Source organism: Pinus tabuliformis, chromosome X, assembly GCF_031772625.1.
Source record: "Pinus tabuliformis cultivar Carrire ecotype Pingquan chromosome X, CPIR1, whole genome shotgun sequence".
Taxonomy (NCBI): Eukaryota; Viridiplantae; Streptophyta; class Pinopsida; order Pinales; family Pinaceae; genus Pinus; species Pinus tabuliformis.
The window spans coordinates 825,097,044-825,120,870 of record NC_142308.1 but is presented as its reverse complement, the minus strand read 5'-3'; the positions used below and the strand labels follow the sequence as shown (position 1 = coordinate 825,120,870).

Genomic DNA, 23,827 nt, shown 5'->3' with positions numbered 1-23,827 from the left:
ATTGGGACTTTGCAAAGAGCTTCATTATCAAGAATTAGATTCGTATCAGACGTCAAAATGAGAATTCCACCAATAAAAGGAATTTAAATGGAGACACATAGTAGAAATTAAAAAAAAAAAAAAGAAGTCCAAAATTATGTTAGCGTATTTGTGCAATTTAATTGGTTTGGAGTCTAATAAGGTTATTTTCTCAAAGACAATTATGGTCGAGTGAACATACACAGACTAACAAACCTTGAAGTAACTAAGAACAGAGACACCCTTCACAATCCCATGGTCTACAGAAGAATAAAGCTGATAGGTAAGATCCTCCAACACATTTCAACATAACCATGGGTAAGATCCTCTATAGCCTCATCAGATATCTTGGGATGTCTGTGTTGTATTGTATGATTGATATATAATGAAGTTAGGGTTGATACATCCAATGTGTCCACTCTTAGGTCCTGTAACACAAAAGGATGTAATTTCAGTCATGTAAACTGGAATAATGCCCTCCAAGTATCATATGAAGCCATCCCAATTAGTGGACATAATTCCATACCTCGAGCTATTCATAATGCAATGCAACAAGATGCCTTGCAAAGTGTCAATCAATTTGCTCCTCAGCTTTATCAAGAACGAAGTAAATCAAATCAAACCTACAGGTGTAAACCATTAATTTTTTGGATTTGAAAAGTAAGAAAAACTCGTAAGGACTCATACCATGCCCACAACAATGACTAAAATTTACCTAGAGAGCAATGTTGGAGGAAGTTAGATATTGTCAATGACTGAAAGTCTCTAATTGTAGTGTAAAACATTAAGATTAGCACATGCTAACACATATGTTCTAGCATTAAGGGTTTCTATGATCCCAACCTTGGCAGGTAACATGGTTTGTTTTTCCATCACCTACCTCAAATAGCATACCACATTAAGAAATGACAAAAAAGTGTAGGAAATACAATAGAATTTGGGTAAGCATGATCAAGAGAAAACCATCGAATGCATAATATTTAGTCAACTAATTTGAAGAGGGAAATCCCACCTCATGTCGCATGCTTCGAGAATTATATGACATCTTGTCAAACTCATTTATGTAACAAATTCCTTTGTCACTCAATAATAGTACTCTACTTTCCAATACCTATTAAATTTTAAAATTAATCATATCCAGAATTTGAATGGATGTGACAGTTCCATTGTTGCTTATTAAAATATTCAATGATGCAACATTAGAGTCATTAAACATACAATTTCACTAGCTTCGGGATCCTTTCACACATAAGCAGTCAAGCCAACTGCAAAGGTTCCTCAACCACTTGTATAAATACCTGAAGGAGCCAACTTGTGTACATATTGAAGTAGTTGAGACTTACTCGTACCTAGGTCCTCAACAAGAAAAATGTTGATGTCACCATGGAAAGTGGCACCTATGGCTAACTTTATTGGCATTCCCCCAAAAAGTTGTTTCCAGCAACAATAGTAACTTCAAGGGTTGGATCACAGTACAGGTACAAGAAATTACTAGAAATGAAAGAGATAAAGAGCCAACAACCTAGTTAAATTCTCGTAGATATCAGGCTGCCATGATAGCTCTTTCAACTTCTCAATCTAAAAATCAGAAATACATGTTAATGAATTCAATAAATGTATTAGTATGGTGAAAAGGTGAAGATGAGACTAAATTTATACCTTGGCTTCATACTGAGTAGCTGAAATATCGCCTTCTTGAAAAGAAGCAAAGTTGTCACTAGTGGCATCACACTCCATTGGATCTTCATCTTGCAGTCGTGTCTAGTCTTCCTTCTTTAAGTGAAGGCAGTTGATGTAAGTCTGCAAACAAACAACATTTATAACTTTCATTTATAATTCATCGTAAGAAGAACAAATATCCAAGCACATGCAAAACAACTTTGGGACAGGATTATACCTTAAAAGAGGATTTTACTATCCTCTAGTTTGGTCCCAATCTAACACTCATGGCCCTGAAGATTCCAGTTACCTACAAAATATTCACAAGTCATGATCAAAACTCCTTTCACAACAAATTTTTTTCTACAATTTTTTATTTTATTTATTTATTTATTTATTTTTATTTTTTTCGTTTTTTTTTTCTCCGGAAATCACTGTCTACCTCAACTCTATCACCAGGTTTGGCAACATCCACTAGCTTGTCATGCATTAACAATATGACTGTATGTGGGGTTCCCCCTTTGGAATGTCATCAGGGCTTTCTTTCATCCTTATGATCTGTTGGTCAGCAAACCTGACCCCAAAATAAATGAGAAGGAGAATGTTGTAATAATGCAAATTCAACAACTAAATTACTATTTAACTTGACTATATTGATAGTTACCTACATCTATTATGATCCAAAGTCATGAAGTTCATAGTAGCACATTTTGGCCTTCCACCTCGACTAGGTTCGTCAATTCAACCTAGTAGTCAGGTTATGAGTAAAAACATGAGTTTCCAACTACATTTTTGAACCTCTTTTGAGACACAACCATGTTCATAGACAATGAGCAGTATTCACTAAGAGAGGTTGGGAACTGCTTCCAATGGCATGAATAAATCAAGAACATTGATGCATCACTCTAAAATTGAATTATTTTCCCTTTATTATAAACTCTATTCTATGCAAGAAACTATAAAAGAATGAATAAACACAAGATACAGTGAAAAGATATAACTATGGAACAAAATTATAGTTGCATTCAAGCAGATGAATACCTCTATCAACGGGCATTGGTGGTGGAGCATAGCCACAAACAAGTCATCTAAAAAATACCTCTTTGATTTTGGAATTATTGAGATACAACGTATAATCATCCCTTTCACTGAAATAATTTTCTCAAAATATAGATTTCAAGGCCAATACAACCCAGGCTTATTTTCTACCAAAAAGGGGCATTGAACAAAATGGCTAAAGAGATTAGATAGCACAGAAAAAAATGCACTAGTCACCAAAACCTATGTAAGGGATTCAAGTCTCGCATGTTAACTGTATCTTTGAGATTATATATTCTTATCTAAATACAAAATAAATTATGTAAATAAAAACAAATATTTTATACAATTTTCTGGGGCGGTCAATTTGAAAGCACCATGCAAATGAAACCATAAGATGAAAATGAGATATAGACTTTACACATGAAACTTGAGAGGATTGCAGTCTTCCTACCTATATGTGCTTCTCCCATAAAGGTTTAAGGAGAACACCAACATCCATCAAAGTTATATAAAAAATATCAAGAACTTCAAGGTAGTATATAGCCATCTTCCCATAAATGTCTTCATCATAATCCAAGGTGTTCATTGGATCAATGTTCAAAGAATCACCTTCTACTTCCATTTTCTGTAGGGGTTGTCAACTAAATGTAGTCAACACAAAATATAAGACATCCACCCAAAGAATATATAGCAGGTAGAACCTGTTAATAAGTGGAGAATGATCAAACATAAAATCACAAACAGTTATGACCTGCATTAAAATCCACATGTATTTTCCCTTAAGATATGAAGGATCGTCTCTATAATTCCTAAGAAAATGTTGAACTGCTTGATTAACATCTTGAACACTGATGTTAGTCCCCTAGACAAGCATATAAGGGTTCCCATCAAGATTGCTCTTAGAATATTTATGCATCTGCATATACCAACCCAAAGTGTTTACTATCTATTTAAGATTGTGTCTACCATAGGGAAAAAAAGTGATCATCTAAATTGACAATAATATAAAAAATATTCTTGCCTATTTGTAATTGTTAGAAAGTTACCTCCCTATTTGTAATGCTAGTTGGCATCAACGTTCAATAAAGTGAATTGTGAATATATAATCTTGTGACTGCATAAAATATTATTGACCAAATATTATAGTAAATTTGTTGTTTCATGCCAAAATTTGGGATCATTCATGACTTAGATGCCAAGACACCAAACACAACATCAGAAAATTGTTGTTTAATGCAACAAAGTGAATGGAGAAAACTATATCTATTAACACTTCTCCTTAAGATTGACTTCTAGACTCTATAATAAGAAAATGTATTATAATAAGGTCATGGCCTTCAACTTCTCTATGAATATTCAAGGCTATGACAACTGGAACTCCAATTAGCCTCAAGTAAAGTTACATTAGGGAAATTTTGAGGTCTAAAATGGGCCTCCTAAGGAAATTATAAAATAATAGTGGAAATAATCAAATAAGATTAGATTACATTATCAAATTTTAGAGGGAAAAAGAAAAAACTATTTTTTCAACTTATCTCCCTATGGGTTTACTCAAATTTTGAGTGGAAACACTCGTTGGATGCATAATTTGATTCCTCATCCAAGGAGTACCCATGTTGCATAATTTAGATGGACCCTACTACACGAAAAATGAAAAATACATGAAAAATGTGTTTGCAATCACATATTTTCATGTATTTCTCATTTTTCGTGTAGCATGGTCCACCAAAAGCATGTAACAAGGGTAATCCTTGGATGAGTAATTAAATTTTTCATCCAATGTGTACTCTCGCTCGAAATTTGAGTAAAAACTTAGGGAGATAAGTTGAAAATACGAGTTGAAAAAATTAGTTTTATTATTTTTTAATCTTTTTACTTTTTCACTCCAAAATGGTGAATCATCCTCCATGGTTGACATCATCGTCTTGAATCGTATTGGTTCTTATAAATTTTATTTTTGTTGTACAATTTTCTTAGGAGGCCCATTTTAGACCTCGAAATTCCCCTAATGGTTTTTCAAATAAATTGCTTGCTCCAAACAGTGTTTCATCAGACACATCAAACAAAAGAATCCATGGTGTGATGGTGAAGACCTAATCCTCCATTCTTATTGAGAGGGGGAAATATATTTTTCTCTCACAAAGAGAGATTTTTAGCATATACATGAAATTATAACATGTCAAAGGATTTTTACCCTAAAAAACAAAAAGTAAGCCCTAATAATAACTAGTGATATCATAATTTGGATTGAAACTAACAACATTTCTTAGTTTTTGCATAATTTTGCAATCTTTTCCCATTCTTTTGTTGACTTATTTTTCAAATCCTTGTTGCTTTATTGTTGTACACTATTTTTTAAACATAAAAAATAAGTTAATAACCCACTTAATGTCTTTGTCTTCGATAATGGGAAGAAAGGCATAAAGTGTGAGAAAATCATATATGTACAAGGTTAACAACTTATCACAATATTGACTAATAGTCAAAATTACTAAAAAAAAAATCACTCTTTACATATCCTAAGCTTATGAGAAGTTGTCATGAATGTGAGACAAATCTAGTAGTAGAGAATTAAATAGTTACAAGCTTACGATCAATATTGTATTGAGCCTTCTCAATGGTGAAAGATTCATGTGGACGTCAGAAAGTTATTTAAACTCCCTTAAATATTTCATGATTTAAGTTATTTAAACTCCCTTAATATTTTTATTTCCATGGTCTTGCATTTGACTTCCTCTACCTCAATGTCAGGAAATGGTTTTTCATTCAACCCATTTGCTCATTTCTGGTTTACCCTTATTCCATGTTAATAAATTTCATGTTGTGAATTTAATGTTGTACCTGTATTTGTAAGGATCCAAAAAATTCTAATGGTGGTAGGGAGAATAAATATCTGTACTTTTCTATTAAAAAGAAGAGGTGAATGCTTAAAAGCAACTGACATATTCCAATACTCCTTTGTTCAATGGTAGGCTATCTACGGTAGTGTCTCTCCCCATCTCTGGTTTTACCATCTAATCTTGTCAAAGTTTGACTGATGGTAAAAAGGCCATCTCTAATCTGGTGAGCTCTAAGGCATGTGGATTTTCTGACATACAAAAAAACAAAAAAATGGCACCTCCAAGAAAAGTCTGAGATTTTGCCACCTCGATACACACAATTTTGTAGCAACTTGAAGAATTCATGAGAAACGAAAAAGAATCAGTGTTGTACATTATAATATGCACTATTAAAGGCACATGATTTAGCTACTATTGTACAAAGAAATATAATGGTTTTAGATCACAATTCATCATGTACCTACATATGTATCTTCTGAGCATGCATTTCCCCAATTAATTTTGTCAAAGCCTATACTTACAAGCAGGATGAGAACAACCCTCCACGATCCCTTTTCTAAAATCTGAACCATCAAAATAATGTCATAACTCTTGTTTCAAATTATCATTCCTTCCATTGTTTACAGATAAAAAGTTAAATGGGGGCTGTTTAATTTAATCTTGTGCGCATATGTGGGCCAAAGATCAAGTATAATGGAGGTGCAGTGGTAGCTTTCAATCTGTATGACCATAGTGGAACTCTAATCAATCTAGAAGTGGTATAGAAACTTGTAGAATGAAATAGGATCTCCCTTGGCTTGGGTTTTCTTAGTCATCTTTGTTTGATGGAAAATTATGCAGAACACCAAGTAACTTTGGATTCAAATAATACTTCTATCTGTGAGCCCATGGCCAATGGATGCTATGAAGGAAAAATATGACAATTTGAGTAGGAGGTATAACTGCATCTCTTGGCTTTTTAAGCAATTTTGAAGATGTGTACAAGATTTGGGCTATTGTGGAAAAGTTTCTCAATGCAAGTTTTGCAGAAGGAAATCGACCTAAGTTAGTTTCGTAATCTAGAAGAAGGTAAGGAAATTATTAATTTTGGCCACTAGGGCCAAACTTCACATTGGAAAGCTCATAACTCATATTTTTCTTGGATTCCTCTCTCCAAGAGGTGTAGGATTGATCGAAATATCATCCCATTCTAACATGTACAAACGAAATTATAAATTTATTTTGATTATGGAAAAATTGTCAAGGTCGGCCAGCAAACTCACGTAGGCTCAGAAGCCCAACAGACATGTGTATTCATCCTCAACATTTGCATATAAATACATGATGCCTCCTCCTCATTTTGGACACTTCACTCTCTCAGATCTTCTCTCTCCTTCATTGATTGGGTACAAAATTCAAAGGTTGCTCTCCACACATATGAAGGGTTTTTTGTTTCAGTCGTTGACTAGAGTTGACCAAAACTGCAGAGGCTGTTTTGACTTGCATTGATCAAGCGCTGACCTTTTTTGGTGCAGTTTTGGGTGGAGGATTTCTGTTTGAGTAGGTCTTAGTTCTGGGCATGAAATCTGAGGCAGATTTGACTCTTGTTTTACCAGTGCTAACTTTGCTAGGGCTAGCTGCAATGATGACCTTTGTTGACCAGGTTTCACTGGACTTTTTTGGACTATTTTTGGGCTGCTTAGACTTGTTGTTGGAGGCCGATGTTGACTGGGTTTGACCGAGCTGAATTAAGATAGAATTATTCCTTGTTGAACAACATTGACTTTCTGGTTAGGGCTTTTTGTTTATGTTGTTTGACTAATGATATTTTCATTGTAATTGGACAAGTGAATATTATACATTGTACTCCATCTCTCTCTACTTAACTTTTGAAGAATTATAAGAAGAATTGATCAAGGGTTTCCCCACATCGGGGTTTGTCCCTGGTTGGTGCCATATCTTGTGTCCTCTTGTCTTGGCTAGTCTTCTACTATTATTTTTTATGTTCTATCTACATTTTACTATCATGTTGATGTGATTGCTAAATTGGATATTGATATTGGGATGATAAAGAAATTGAATGAAAATTTATCTAAGCATAGAACATACCACTGTTATCCTAAAATTAACATGGTATCAGAGATGAGGTGAAGACAAAACAGCAAGAGTGAGAAGAGAAATCACCAAGAGGAGAAATCATTGATCAAAGACAAGATTCAATGGCTTCCACATCCTACTTCAATTCTAATGATAAGATTCATGATAAGTCTGATTATCATGCATGGAAGATGTCTCCTGATTTGACATTAGAATAGTAAGATGTGATGGAGATTTCAAAACCTCCTTCTAATACACCGACTATTGCTAAGACCTAGTACAAGAAGGGTGAATTCATAGCCAAGAAGATCATCAGGAATTCTATTCATAAGCATTTAGTTGCTTACATTTTTTATTTGAACACTTCAAAGCAGATTTATGATAGGTTGGTTGGAATGTTCAAATCTAGCAATGCAAATCAAATTATTTTCCTCAAGAACAAGCTGAAGGATATAAAGAAAGGAAGAAATGAATATATTCAATCCTACTTCATGAGGATTACAGAGATAAAAAATTATCTTCTTTCGATTGTAGAAGCTATTGCTAATAGGGATCTTACCCTCATTGCCCTTGGAGGACTCCCTCATGAATGGCACGTGTTCAACACTACTATTCTTAATAACGACAAGATTCCAAGTTTTGAAGAATTGCTGACTAGATTCTCTCAAGAAGAAACAAGGATGATGGAACTAGATATGCCTTCAAATAGGAATGGTCCTATTGCAATCTTCGCTCATGCTAAAAAGAAGAACAATGCAGGTTCAAAGAAGCAATGTCAAGGAAGGTTGTGTTTAAAAAATGGAAGGAAGAGAAGATGTTTCATTTCCAACAAGTTTGGTCACTATGCTAGGGAGTGTTCTAATAGAATGGATACACCTCGTGATGATGACAACCACAACAACAAAAATTTAAAGGGCAACAACAATCAAAGGAATGACAGATTCAACAACCAAGGAAAAAGGAATGCTCCTACTTCTCATCGAGGAAACATTTTCCCTCCGAAGAGATCAAGAAATACCAGATATAATGAATCTAATGTTGTTGATAACAAGCAAAAAGAAATAATCTTATATATTCCTTTTCTACTGCATCTCCTCCGGACACTTTGGGAAATTGGTTGATTGATAATGGTGCCTCAAGGCACTTCACTGGGTATAAGGAAGCTCTTTCAAATTTGATTGAAAGGGATACAAATTTAGAAATTATCTTTGGAGACAATGCCACCTATCCCATGAAAGGAGTTGGGAATGTTACTCTTCAATTGAATCAGGGTAATACCATTCATCTACAAGAAGTACTATATGTACCCGATCTAAAGAAGAACCTGGTATCTATCTTAGCGATGGAGGACAAAGGATTCAAGGTGGCATTCATCAATGGAAAGGTATGTGTGTGGAATAAAAATTTCAAAGATTCATTTACACTTGGCTTTAGGGTTGATAGCCTATATCAAGTTGGAGGAAGCCCATTGGGAGCTATGTCTTGCAACACATCACTTCAATCTAAATTATGGCACCGGAGGTTTGCTCATCTACATTATAAGGCTCTACCCAATGCGAGGAAGATGGTGACAAGTATTCCTAAACTTAAAGTAGAACATGAAGGTGTTTTTCAGGGGTGTGCTGAAGGAAAGCATACAAGGGGACCATTCCCCTCAAGTGATAGCAAGACTACTGACATATTGCAATTGATTCATTCTGATCTATTTGGTGCAATGCCTGTGAACTCATTGGGAGGATATTTATATTATGCCACATTTATGGATGATTTCTCTCGCGAGACTTGGATATATTTCTTGAAGAAGAAGGATGAAGTATTATCATGGTTCCATTCTTTCAAAGCTTTGGTCGAAAATCAAACTAGGAAGATCAAAATATTGAGGACCGATAATGGAACTGAATATGAATCAAATGAGTTCAAATATTATTATAGAGAAGCTTGCGTTAAGAGGGAGACTACTACCACATATACTCCTAAGAAAGATGGTGTTGCTGAAAGGAAGAACCATTCCATCATAGAAGCCACTCGTGCCATGCTTCATGATCAAATCCTTTTGAAGTTCTTACGAGCCGACGCTGCAAATACCATCGTGTATGTTCAAAAAATATTTCTTCATCAACCATTGGACTCCAAAACTCCTAAAGAATTTTTCACTCGTAAGAAACCTGATGTTTCGCACTTCAGAAATTTTGGTAGCCCCGTATATTTTCATGTGCTGAAAGAAAAGAGAAGCAAATTGGATGCTTTTGGGAAGAAAGGAACATTTGTGGGCTATAGTGAAACTTCTAAGGCATATAGAATCTATGTGCCTAGTCAAAGAAAAGTGGAGATAAGTTATGATGTCACTTTTGATGAGGATGATGCCTTTGGGAAGTTTAGTAACCTTCCTCTTCCAAGGAAGGACAAAGAAGCAGATTCCAGAAAGCAGGGCGAACTGCAGGATGAGAAGATGCCCGATGTTGAGGGACCAATTGATCCCATTGATCCACCCCCTCATGAGCCCTACTCCTTGAAAAGGATACCCTCATGGCGTACGGAGACTCCAAAGATGCCGAGAGACATGGTAGGGGGACATTTCGTGAAATCAAGAGGTTGAATAGGTACCAAGGGTACTTAACGGCTATGAGCACCATTGTTCAATCTAAGCCTTGCACATTCGAAGAAGCTGCCAAACACCAAGTTTGTAAGGATGCAATGAACAAAGAGTATGTTGATTATAAAGAATGATGTCTGGGATGTGGTCCCTAGACCTAAGGACAAATCCTTTGTCACCTCAAAATGGCTCTTCAAGATCAAAAATGGAGCTTATGAAAGTGTTGAAAAGTTCAAGGCCAGATTCGTTGCTCGAGGCTTCTCTCAAAAGGAAGGTGTAGATTATGGTGAGATATTTGCACTTGTTTCCCACTATGCCACCATCCATTCAATTATAGCCCTTGCTTCCTCGCAAGGATGGAATCTTCATAAGATGGATGTCAAGACTACCTTTTTGCATGGTTCACTTAAGGAGGAAGTCTATGTAAAACAACCTGAGGGGTTCGAAGTTCAAGATCATCAGACACATGTATGCAGGTTGAAGAAATCCCTCTATGGGTTGAAGCAAGCACCCGAGGCTTGGTATGAGAGGATTGATAGATATCTAATGAAGTTGGGATTACAAGAAGTGAAGATAATCCAAACCTTTACTTTAAGGTTGAGAATGATAGAGCTCTCATCGTGGTACTCTATGTGGATGATCTCTTTCTGATAGGTGCAGATCCTCTTATTCATCAATGTAAGAGGGAGTTGGCTTCCGAATCCGAGATGGAGGACCTAGGACTGATGCATTACTTCCTAGAATTGGAGGTCTAGAAAAAGTAAGGCGAGATTTTCCTTTCTCAAGGAAAAGAAATTGTGAAGATACTTGGAAGATTTGGGATGCTGGACTATAAGTGCGTGACTACTCCGATGGAACTTAACTTCAAGAAGTTATGTAGAATTTTTGTTGGGCTCGATTTGGGAAATCTTTCTGAGTACGTCAACTCGTCGAGGCCCTGATGTTCTTGGTGAACTCCCATCCAGACATATGTTTTGCAGTGAATACATTGAGCCAGTTTATGGTCGAGCCTCATCAAATACATTGGATTGCTGCCAAGAATCTCTTGAGATATCTTCAAGGCACAATCACTTATGGAATGAGATACACTGCCAGGAATATGAGGCTCCATGGTTACTCTGATGCAGACTGATTTGGTAGTGTGGTGGATCGTAAAAGCACATCTTGATGTTTCTTCTCTCTAGGTTATGCTTCGATATCATGGATGAGTAGGAAGCAGAAGTCAGTTTCCTTGAGCACCATTAAGGTTGAATACATTACTACTAGTTTGGCATTCTGTGAAGTTGTTTGGTTGAGGAAGCTCTTTAGTGAGCTATTTGGATATGTGCTAGATACCACCATGATCTTCTGCGACAACCAAAGTGGGATTCATCTTTCAGAGAATCTCATGGTTCATGACCACTCCAAGCATATTGATATCATGTACCACTTTATTCGAGATATGGTACAACGGGAAAAAATAAGGCTCCAACACATTGGGACTGATGATCAGGTCTTCGATATCCTTACAAAGCCCCTTGGGAAGGTCAAATTCTCAACCTTCCGTGAACGACTTGGAGTTGTGGAGAGACCCTCTTATGAGGGTCCCATATGAGATGGATGTTGAGCTCTGGGAGCTCCAAGGGGATTGGGGTACTTCTTGGAGTGATAAGAAACCATAGGGTGAGTGGTTCACCTTCCCCTAAGGGTGTGCAATGTATAGGGTGAGCGGTTCACCTTCCCTTGTGATACCCCATGGTGGCATACGCATAGGATGAATGGTTCACCTTCTCGTATGGCATATGAGCAGGATGAGTGGTTCACCTTCTCCTGCCAGCACATCCTACCCATATAGTCCGAGACTCATGGGAAGTACCTCTCATCTAGAAAATGAGCAGGGAAATGGGGATAGGTACCATAGTAGTGCTAATGGACGCATCGTGTATTACTGTACTCCTTATGCTAGGATGTTGATATTGATCTGGGATCAATGGAAACTGACTTTGGGTCGATTAAGAGTGGTATGACACACTCCCTATTATTAGAGGCTGACTTTAGGTCAGTGGAGAATGGTATGATACATTCTTGATCATTTCTTCTTTCTTTATATTTCATCAGAGCAGAGCAGAGACAATGATGGTACAAATTTTTAGATAGTTTTACAGGTGTAGTTAGAGGGAATGTTAATTTTGGCAACTAGGGAAAAACTTCATATTTGACAGCTCATAGGAGGCATCTCATATTTTTCTTGGATTCCTCTCTCCGAGAGGTGTAGGATTGATCTAAAAATCATCCCATTCTCACATGTACAATGGAATTATGAATTTATTTTGATTATGGACAAATTGTCAAGGTCGGCCAACAAATTCATGTAGGCTCAGAAGCCTAACAGTCACGTCTTTTCATCCTCAACGTTTGCATATAAATAGATGATGCCTACTCCTCATTTTGGACACTTCACTCACTCACATCTTCTCTCTCCTTCATTGATTGGGTACAAAATTAAGAGGTTGCTCTCCACACATGCGAATGAAAGGAAGGGTTTTCTGTTTCAGCTGTTGACTAGAGTTGACCAAAATTGTAGAGGATGTTTTGACTTGCGTTGACCAATCGTTGACATGTTTTGGTGAGATTTTGGGTTGAGGATTTCTGTTTGAGTAGGCCGTAATTTTGGGCTTGAAATCTGAGGCAACTTTGATTCTTGTTTGACTAGCATTGACTATGCTAGGGCTGGCTACAACATTGACGTTTGTTGACTAGGTTTGACTGGAATTTTTCGGATTGTTTTTGGGCTGATTGGACTTGTTGTTGGAGGTAGAAATTGACTAGGTTTGACCGAGCTGAATTAAGATAGAATTCTACCCTGTTGACCAACGTTGACTTTCTGGTTAGGGATTTTTGTTTTTGTTGTTTGACTGATCAAATTTTCAATGTAATTGGACAAGTGAATATTATACATTGTACTTTCTCTCTCTGCTGAACTTTTGAAGAATTATAAGAAGAATTGATCAAGGGTTTCCCCACATTGGGGTTTGTCCTTGGCTAGTGCCATATCTTGTGTCCTCTTGTCTTGGTTAGTATTCTACTATTATTGTTTATGTTCTATCTGCATTTTACCATCATGTTGATGTGATTGATAAACTGGATATTGATATTGGGCTAATAAAGAAATTGAAGTAAAATTTCTCTAAACATAAAACATACCATTGTTATCCTAAAATTAACTTGATCTAGAAAAAAAATGAATTGATATCCTTAATGAGGTGGCTTGCCCCAGATCCTCAATGCGGTATGTTTGATAACAATGATTTGGGGAGTGACAAAGGCCACCTGTACAATAGAATTAAATTGCAGGGAGACAGTAGGAGAACAAATCCATTGAACAATCCAAAATATGGAGATAATAAATATGATCAGAGTCTATTTTATGATCAAGGAGTAACAAATCACATGGACGGGAAAGATATTGGTTTCTTCGTCTTGAAATGTGTGATGTGTCTTCACATCTTACATTCAAATCTATATATTGATGTTATTAGATTGTTAAAGGTATCTTCTACTTCAATAAAAAGTTCAACATTTTTTCCTGGCCAATGTTTGGTTGGGTAGATTTACTAATTTCATGATGAGTTAGTGAAGCATTCAATTTTGTCATTTTTAAATATGTCATAGGTATAAACCTTTTATTGGCAATTAACAAGGTTCATGGGACTCGGAATGCCCACAATTTTATTGTCCTCCCAGTTCAACAACATTTTGATTTGGCTTTATTGGCAATTTTGAACATGGATACATAATAAGCATGACATTCCATTAGATTCTTGACATTCCATTAGATGCCTAAGCTTCACCAACAAAAAATCATAAACATAATGAAACTCATCCAGCTGCAAGCATGGTTATATTGTTGGTTAATTGGAAGATTCCAAGCTCAAAAGAGAAAACAATGCTTAACTTCTTTAAATGAGTTTGAGGTAAAGTAAGAACTAGAAAGAAATGTGCACCTGTGAGTACTGAGGAGATCAGTCAGCAGTTGTAGGGCTTCACAAGCTTAAAAATTAATACAGAGACAGAATGTTCACAATCAGATCCCAAAGAAAGATAAATTCCAGTTGAGAAGTTGAAAAGATAGTCAAGCATTTAAAAGGAAATACAATGGCATCCCAACACTGAGGAATGCATCCATCTTCCAGCTAGCGGACTTTAAACAATTCAAATCAAGTAGGTTGAGACAAGCTTCCCTGCACTCATACAAACTTGAGTGGCCTAAGGAGACAACCACATCTACAAGCAAAGCACTTTATAAAGACATGTCTTTGCTAGTATTATGTTATGAGAGGAATTCTGTTACAAAATCTGAAAGAATCCAAATATTATGGTTATTTAATTTGCGTTGAGTTTTTTTTTTTTTTCTTTTTCTTTTTCTTTTTCTTTTTCTTTTTCTTTTTCTTTTTCTTTTTTTTTTTCTGCATCCCAACACTGTTAGGAATGCATCCATCTTCCATCTAGCAAAATTTAAACAGTTCAAATCAAGTAGGTTGAGACAAGCTTCCCTGCACTCATACAAACTTGAGTGGCTTGAGGAAACAACCACATCTCCAAGAAGAGTGCTTTATAAAGACACATCTTTGCTGGTATTAGGTTATGAGAGGAATTCTGCTACAAAATCTGAAAGAATCCAACTATTCTGGTTATTTAATTTGCGTTGAGTTTTTTTTCCTCTATTTCAAGCCATTCTTTCATGTTTTGAGCTTTTCAAGGGATTGATGTTCAGTCTCCATATTGTTGGAGTGTTTTTTATAAGATTGAAGTTATTGATAACTATTGTGTGTAAATATCATGATGTAGTTTTGAGTTGGAAAGAACAACATTGTAGATATTTTTGTGACCTTTGTACAAAGCCACTGTGAGCGTCCTCTTCATCTTGGGTTTGAGGAGATCAATCAGCAATTGTAGGGCTTCACAAGCTTAACAATTAATACAAAGAAAAAATGTTCACGATCATATCCCAAAGAAAGATTACTGCGATTTGGGAAGTTGCAATGATAATCAAGAATTTAAAAGGAAATACAATGCCATCCCAACATTGTGAGGAATGCATCCATATTCCAACTAGTGAACTTTAATATAGTTGAAATTAAGTAGTTTGAGACAAGCTTCCCTGCATCATACAAACTTGAGTGGCCTGAAGAAACAACCACATCTCCAAGCAGAGAAATTTATAAAGACACATCTTTGTTGGTTTTAGGTTATGAGAGTAATTCTGCTACAAAATCTGAAAGAATCCAACTATTCTAGTTATTTAATTTGCATTGACTCTTTTGTTTCCTCTATTTCAAGCCATTCTTTCATATTTTGAGTTTTTCAAGGGATTGATGTTGAGTCTCCATATTGTTGGAGTGTTTTTTATAAGATTGAAGTTATTGATAACTATTGGTTGTAAAGGCAGTGATGTAGTTTTTAGTTGGAAAACACGACATTGTAGATATTTTTGTTACCTCTATACAAAACCACTATGATCATCCTCTTTGTCTTTGGTATTTTGATGGCAACTAAGAGAACCTGTGGAGATCCTGATGCGTTCTAGGACTTCTACATGGCAAACACCAAGTCCTTTGTTTTTATCAATGGAAGGCCCTGCCTGAATACTAATGAAGTCTTTTTAACACTTCATGACTTCAAACCTGCACAACCCAAGGAACAAATCACAAAATTTGTTGGGATATAGCGTCGTTGCTTCTTTTTCACTGTATATGTTGAGCGTCAACAGTTTCAGATAAATGATGGTACATCTCCCCTCATGACGTTCACCTACGACTTTCACCCACCCCTATGGCGAAAATTTTGCAGATCTGATATCCACAACCCCTTTACGTTGAGCCGCGCTTTTACACTGAGCCTCACAATTTAGTGCGCAGAAAAATGGTCAACAACCATAGTTCAAGAGCACTCCTCATTCTTATTCCAATTTCATGTTTCAAATTCCTCACACCACTTCTCTTGGTCGATTGTATAAGATAAATCATTCCCTCCAATATTTTCGATGAATTAATTTGTAAATTATTTTTTTATATTATCTTAAAAGTTTTTTTTGAGAAAAATAATCTTTTTAACTATTATATTCATGTATAAAAGGTAATTTATTGCCACCAATATGTGTTTGTTGGATCAGTTTGGATTTATTTTAATCTTGAATATAAAATGAATAGGAAGGAATTAAGGTTTTCTTTAAATTTAAAAAATGTATGGTTAAGAGGTATCAATAGAAAATGTATGGTTAAGAGGTATCAATATGTAAGTGAATTTTCACTCGTATATTGTTATTAAGTTAAAGAAAAGATGGAATATTTTTACACTGGAAAATATGAAATGGATATAATTCTGTCAAGTTTAATAAAACATTGAATGCTTGGAACTTTTTGCTTGGATCTTATATTGAAGATATTTCAGAAGTTTTAATACAACAAAAAGTGAATTCATGATTAGTTATTTTAATTCTACATTTTTGTCAATTGAATCCATCTATTTAAATTTTAGCATTGCAAACAAATTTAGAGACCTGTTTGTCACTAAATTTTAACACTACATATGGATTTAGAGATCACTTTGTCTCTAAATTTTAACACTGCAGATGGATTCAGAGGGGGTCTTTGAATCCATATGCAATGTTAAAAATTAATGAAATGTAACACTTCAATATCAAAATTTCAATTTTCCATTCTGAGAGTGACAATTAAAAATGATTATCATAAATGACTACTTCATATACTTGTTGTAGTTGTTAGTTGGTCGTATTTTTATTCTTGGGCTATTAATCATTTCTAGTTTTGTCACTTATTATTTAGTCATATATTTTAGAACTCGACTAAATTAGTCATTTAATTTAGTCTTTTTTAGTTGGGTCACTTATTATCTAGTCGTATATTTTATCCCTAGACTAGATTAGTCATTTATGTTAGTCGTTTTTAGTTGGGTCTCTTAATATTGCTATTTTTTGGTGTTATTTCAATTGGAAAGGTTGTGGTGACTAAATTTTTTAGTCACCTGATCACTAATTTCACCATTTTCTACTAGTGGTGGGAGTTTATGCAACTAGCCCAAGTATGTACAAATTCACAATCATCAACCAACTATGAAAAAAATATATCCTTCAATTTTTGTATTCATGTAGAATTAAAACCTTATTTATTTCCAAATGACACACAAACACTGGAATTTTCTAGTCACACCTGTGCCCAGGGTCAACTCAATAACACATGAGATATCACCATTCCAAAATGCAAATAGACATGATGTTCATTAACCAAACTTGTATATACATCTACTTTACTAAGGATCCTTAGAATTGAAGCCTAGTATGATCCTTAGGATTGAAGCCTATGTAGTTTATGAATTTCCAAACTAAAATTTAAGAATATCCACATTTGAAATGGGAATCATATTTATATCATATTCATCTAGAGACAAAGTAAAAGAAAGGGACCACAACAAATTCCTTGAATTTTCTAGCACCCCTGTCGCCTAGGTTCTTAGCATCCTAGACGTTACAGATTCTCATCCTCTGGTTGTTCTTTTGGTAATGACTAAGGGAGAACCTAGCGGTTTAGTTAAGGAATAAGGCTATATAAGGGACATATAGTTTAGTTTCATCAAATACATATATAACTATGTTCCACCTAAGCTAAAAAAACTTGGATCAACTCTCAAACTCATTGGGACCATTTCCCACCAAGGGACTCTCAAATAGAATTTAAGGCTTTTTAGATCCTGAATTCATTAATCTATATGAGTGAGAAGAGTCCATCAAATAAATATAGGGTCCTAGATAACTATTAATCCATCATGGGATTTATAATTATTATACTTGAGACTTAACCAACGCTAACAGTTGATATGGATCCACTTCTCCACCAGGGAATTGCAGTTTCTTGTAACTAGGAAACAAATAATTAGAGTAGACTGTGAGGAGGAATGAGGCACTCATCACAAAATGCATGTTGTTCCATTTCTGCCAATACATTAACCCACCTGAACATGCAATGAAACACTCCTACTTTAGACCACTTTGTGGCTTGTAATCAAGATTATGTATTATGATTATCCAAGGAAGATTGGTGAAGCCAAACCTGATGTTCATTGTACATTATAATGATTCTTTTAAAGGCACACACACATGAAATATTCATCTTTTTCTTGGTATTTTTGCATTGCTGCCTTATTTTTCCCACCCCTGTCTTGCATGAACTAATAAAAACAAGAGATAATTCCAATTGTCCGTTCAATTTATATCCAAACTAATTGAGTTGATGAGCATTAACCCAATCTAGCCATTGGAATTGAAGCTTGTATTGTAAGCTCATGGAAAATACTACTTATAACTAAATAAATTTCACTGGATATATTTAGATTTTAAATCATTATCAATTGTTGGGAAGTCACAACCATTAAAAAATTGGTTAATATATTGATATTGCACTTAGACCTTAGATGCAAGCACTTGGACCCCTACATATTTATTATCGCAATTGAATTCATTCATGGACTGCATTGTCCCACCAAGTGGACCTGCATTGCCAATCATGTAGTTCAAGTAGTGTTTGCCTTATGTTGCTTCATGGAGCCACATTGTTGCCCATAGCAGTTCATCCTACACAAGGCATATCAAAATATCTAAACCTAAGTCAGAGATCTATCTCTTGACACACATATTTTGTACTAAATTTCAAGTTGAAAAGAACTTACATCATATCCAATAATTGACCCATAATATTCTCTCACTATTGCAATACTTTTCTCATACTTTCCTCGGTACTTGTCAACAAACTCAAAACGCTGCAACATTCTCCCAACCAATCGAAAACCAAGATATCATATTAGATTAGAGAAATACCCATTATAGTTATTGAATATGGGAATAATTCCATTAATGTTAAATTCTATCGATAAGAGAAAATTACCTATTTTTCATGGCTCAAAAGCTCATTAGAGTAATCAAGATTAGATTTTCTAAAGACTATTGAAGCAACTTCCATTGTAGTCAAAGTTTCTCCTGCAAGATTTGATCCAGGATTGTCAGTGTCAATATTATAGGCTTGTCTTGGTGTTTTCATATATTCTAGCCTTTGCCAACAGTAATGGTCTGAGTTACCATAACCAACCTGAGAACATATTGAAGGAATGATGAGCACATTAATTGACCAAGTTCAATCTAATGGTAATACTTCAAATGCTATGAGGAAGACATAACATTTCCTTCAAATATTCAACACGGGATTAATGTCTCGATTGATTATAAAAACATCCAGTGTGAAATACAATCTAACCCATTTTATTAATTATGTCACTTAATGATAGACTTTTCTCTGATCTTTCGATTCAACAACTTGTGGCATGGGCTAGTGTTCACTGCTAGACTGAATTAGAAATCTTTGAAACATTTGACATCTCATATAGGTATTGGTGTTAGGGGATCTCAGGGATTTAGTCATTCATTCAATCCATTTTTGTAGTAGTTTTCCTTTTTGCTAATTTTTCATTTTTATTAAACACTACATTATATTTTGGATCCTAGGGATTTTGTTATCAACTAGATTATCTAATAGCCGTAAAATAGTTGAATGTGAAGCACAACTCCTAAATATAATAAGGATGATGAATTTCACAACTCTAAACAAATGGGAGATTTTAATTTCCAATAACTCTAAATGTTAACAATATCAAATATAAATTGAGTATAATAATATACTTTTTATACTAGTTTCTCCCTCAATACTCATGGGAATGTGGGTTTGAGTGGAGGGTCAAATCATATTTTAATAAATATCTCAGCTAGGTAAAGATTTCATAAGCACAAATATGGATCAATTGTATGGAAGTGAAATGCATTTTCTTTTATAGTCATAAGATATGCTAAAATTTTGTGAAAGAGTGATGTGGCTAGTGTATAGTAATTTGGCACAATCTAATCTCTGCTTTGAGCATCGTGATGTAGTAGAAGTTAATTTGTTTGGATGCATTGTGCATACCATGTTTGTAGTTCATATTAGACATTATCACAAAAACCCTTACTCTTTAGATTCTTAAAGGTTTATAACTTTCCTAGGTTTGAATTTTACTAATAGTTGGCGCCATAGCCCAAAGATTAATGTTGTGAATGAGTTTGAACTTTTAATTGCCTCCAACTGTGTGAAGTATTTGGAATGTTTAATAGTCAATGCAACATATTATATCTTTGTTTTTTGTTTACTAGGTTTGATTGTTTGGTTAGTTGATTCGAATGCCTTCACAAGGCAACATGATAGGGTAGTGGGAACTTGTGCTTATTTATTCAAAAACAAGTTTGTTCAAAGAAAACCTTTAAAGCTTTATGGAATTCTATAATCCAGTGAGTTTGGTGTGATAGATGCCCTTGCTCTTGGTTGCATTATTTAAGGCAACAAACTGTTTTGAGAGAAAATAATTTTGAAAATACCTCCTTTTTAATTTACTAATCTGAAAAGTATTTTGAAAATCCCTCCCTTTTAATTTGCTAATCTTATTTGAATTTACTTGTGTAGCCATACCAGTAGACAGAAGATGCTTGTTTCAGGTTGTTGCTCATGGTGCTTGCTTGAGAAGTGGAAAACTAGCTCCAAATGAGAGCCTTCAATGAGAGCTAGTAGATGAATTGCATAACAGAGTAAGCCTTTATTTATAAAGTTTAATATTTTGTCTCATGGGCTTTTAATTTAAATCTTATGGGTCAATATTATTTGATGGAATGTTAAAATTGCAAGTTGTGGTGTGATTACATGATATTTGCAGAAATAATCTACTTTATTCCTTCCATGTAAATTTTAAATAATTAGGATATGTGATCTTACTTGTAGTATATCTAGATTCTACACATCGCATTTAGTCAATTTGTTTTTGTATTTTAAATAGGTTAATCATGCTTCAATGCTTGATTTCATTCTTGCACTCTTGGATGCCATATTTGGAAGGACCCATTGATATATAAGGAACAATGCCATATATATCATTATCAAACAATTCTCTAAAAAGTAACTACATATTCTCAAATTCACGCAATCATTAAATTAACCTTTGGAGCCTTCATTGATTCATTGCATACACCCTGACATCTGAACAAATGACTACATGTTTCCAAACCCTCCAAAATTTCTAAAGTATATGCCTCATTTTGTCTCTGATTCCACATTGTTGGTCAATTCAAACCGTGTAAGTTATTGAGGGGAATTCTTGTTATTTTTATCAGTTATTATTTTTTATTAGCAAGTTAATGGTCTATAAAATTTCAATCTATTAGTCAATCCTTAGAAAAATGGTCTGTGATGTTGCATGATATTGTACTTCAAGTTCCTCATAAAATGTATCTACTATGTAGGCCCTTTTCTCTCTCTCTTTGATGCCTTTCTCTTTTTAACACCTATGATTGATCAAGTAGGTATACTTTTCTCCATTACTTTCAAGTTTTTACTACCCAAATTTCTCTCTCTCTCTTCCCAAGTAGTAACTTTCTCTTGTAATAGTTCTAGTTTCTTCTTCTTCTCGCAACATTGCTTTAAGGGATGTGGGTTTAATGCCAACTTTGCTCCCTCTTCTCAAAGATTTGGATCCACAACACATACACTTGGTAGCAGCTGTTGTGCATGTTCTTGAGGCTTTTATGGACTATAGTAATCATGTTGCAACCTTCTTTAGGGATTTAGGAGGCTTGGATAACACCACAACACACTTGAAGCTTGAAGCCTACCTTTTGAGGAGAGAGTAAGGAAGCAGAGTGGAGAATCACAATTAGGTTCCGAGGGAAAGCCTCATAAAAAAAATGATGTTGTAGGGTTAGAGGAAATGCATATAGCTCAACCTGACACATTAGTTCGTTATCATAGAAGACTTCTTATGAAGGCTTTGCTTCAGGCTATATCTCATGGCACGTATGCTCCTGGAAATACTACATGGCTATATGGATCTGAAGAGAGTTCTTTGCCATTTTTCTTGTGAACTATATTCAAAAGATCAAATGACTTTGGCGTCTTTTCACTTGTAGCTACAATCATGAGTGGTCTTATTCACAAATATCCAACTTGTTATTATGTTCTAAATGTTGCTGGTCTGCCTAATGCTTTTTTGGATGCCATCATGGTTGGTGTCCTCCCTTCTGCAGATGCAGTAGCATGTATACCACAATGCTTGGGTGCTATGTGCCTTAATAACCTTTGTCTTCAAGCTATTAATGATCGTGGTGCTCTAAGATGTTTTGTGATTTTTTTTTGTCAAAAACCTACTTATGGGTTTTGGCAGGTGACACTCTTGGCTCCTTATCATCTGCCTTGGATGAGATGATGTGACATGCTACTTCTTTGAGGGGGCCTGAGGTGGATGTATTGATTGAAATCTTAAACGCTATTGCAAAACTTGGATCTGGCACTGAAGTGTCTTCCCTGTTGCAAGAATCTACCAACTCTTCTATGCATGTTCCCATTGAGACTGATTTAGAACATAAAACAATTAGTGTAGTAGATGGAGATGAAACACTGAGGGAAACATATGCTTTGGGGGTTGATGCTTCTGCTGAAAATTTGTCTTCAAACATGGAGTCCTTTCTCCTTATTTTATAAGAAATACTACACATTCTTAGAGAATATTTAGCATAATACAAATACATATGGGGTGTTTTTTGAGAAAAAGGGTATAGAGGTTGTGTTGCAGCTATTTTATTTATCCCTCTTACCATTGTCATTTGCAAGTGGCCAGAATATTGTTGTTACAATTAAGGATTTTTCACTGCAACACTCATCTCCTCTCACAAAGGTTTTTTGTACTACTCTGAGAGAACACATGAAACCTGCAATTGAATTCATGGATTTGTTGGCTGGAACAAAGCTGGCAGATATTGAGGTAGCACAACGCATTAGAATTTTGAGATGCCTTTCAAGTCTAGATGGTGTTTTATCTTTTTCAACACATCTGCTGAAAAGCACAACAACAATGATGCCTGAAATCCACTTTGGGAATATAGATATACTAAAGCATGTAAGGAAGGTGTACAAAGAAATAGTCTACTAGATATCTCTTGTTAGTGATTCAAAAGTAGATGTGAAGAAAGAGGTTGAACAAGGACCTACAACTAGAAATTTGGCACCAAATGCAACAGGTATAGAAGCTGGCAGTGACAATAACACAGTTTCAGTTGTTTGGTATGTTAACCCAATGTCTATGAGGAATGGAATTGCTTCTCATTGGTCCATTGAACTTGAATATCTTTCTGTTATACAAACAGTACTTCATCGCCATAGAAGAAGGGACCATGGTATTGAAGGGATTTCAAGAATGTGTCTTGGTTAGCTTGGGTGACATGAAGATGCATCAGAGGTTGACATTAGAGGTTCTGTAAGTGCAGCTGAAACATCTCAAGCCCAGGAAATTAAAAGGAAGTCACATGATCTCCTAGACTTTGAGATTATGAATAAGGTTGTGTCTACAATGCGATCATTCTATGTGAATCTTGTGAAGGTTTTGGTAGTGCCCAATTGACATCGCAATGATATAGGATCACTTAGCGCAGCATCCAAGAGTGTGGTAGTTTACATTACATCTTCCAGTCATGAATAACCATTTT

General features: G+C 35.1%; 1 pseudogene; it reads right to left on the bottom strand.

Moving 5' to 3' along the window:
• Nucleotides 1-278: 278 nt before the first annotated feature.
• LOC149142311 (DNA replication licensing factor MCM4-like) overlaps nt 279-23,827 on the bottom strand; it is a 158,961-nt pseudogene continuing 135,412 nt past the window's right edge.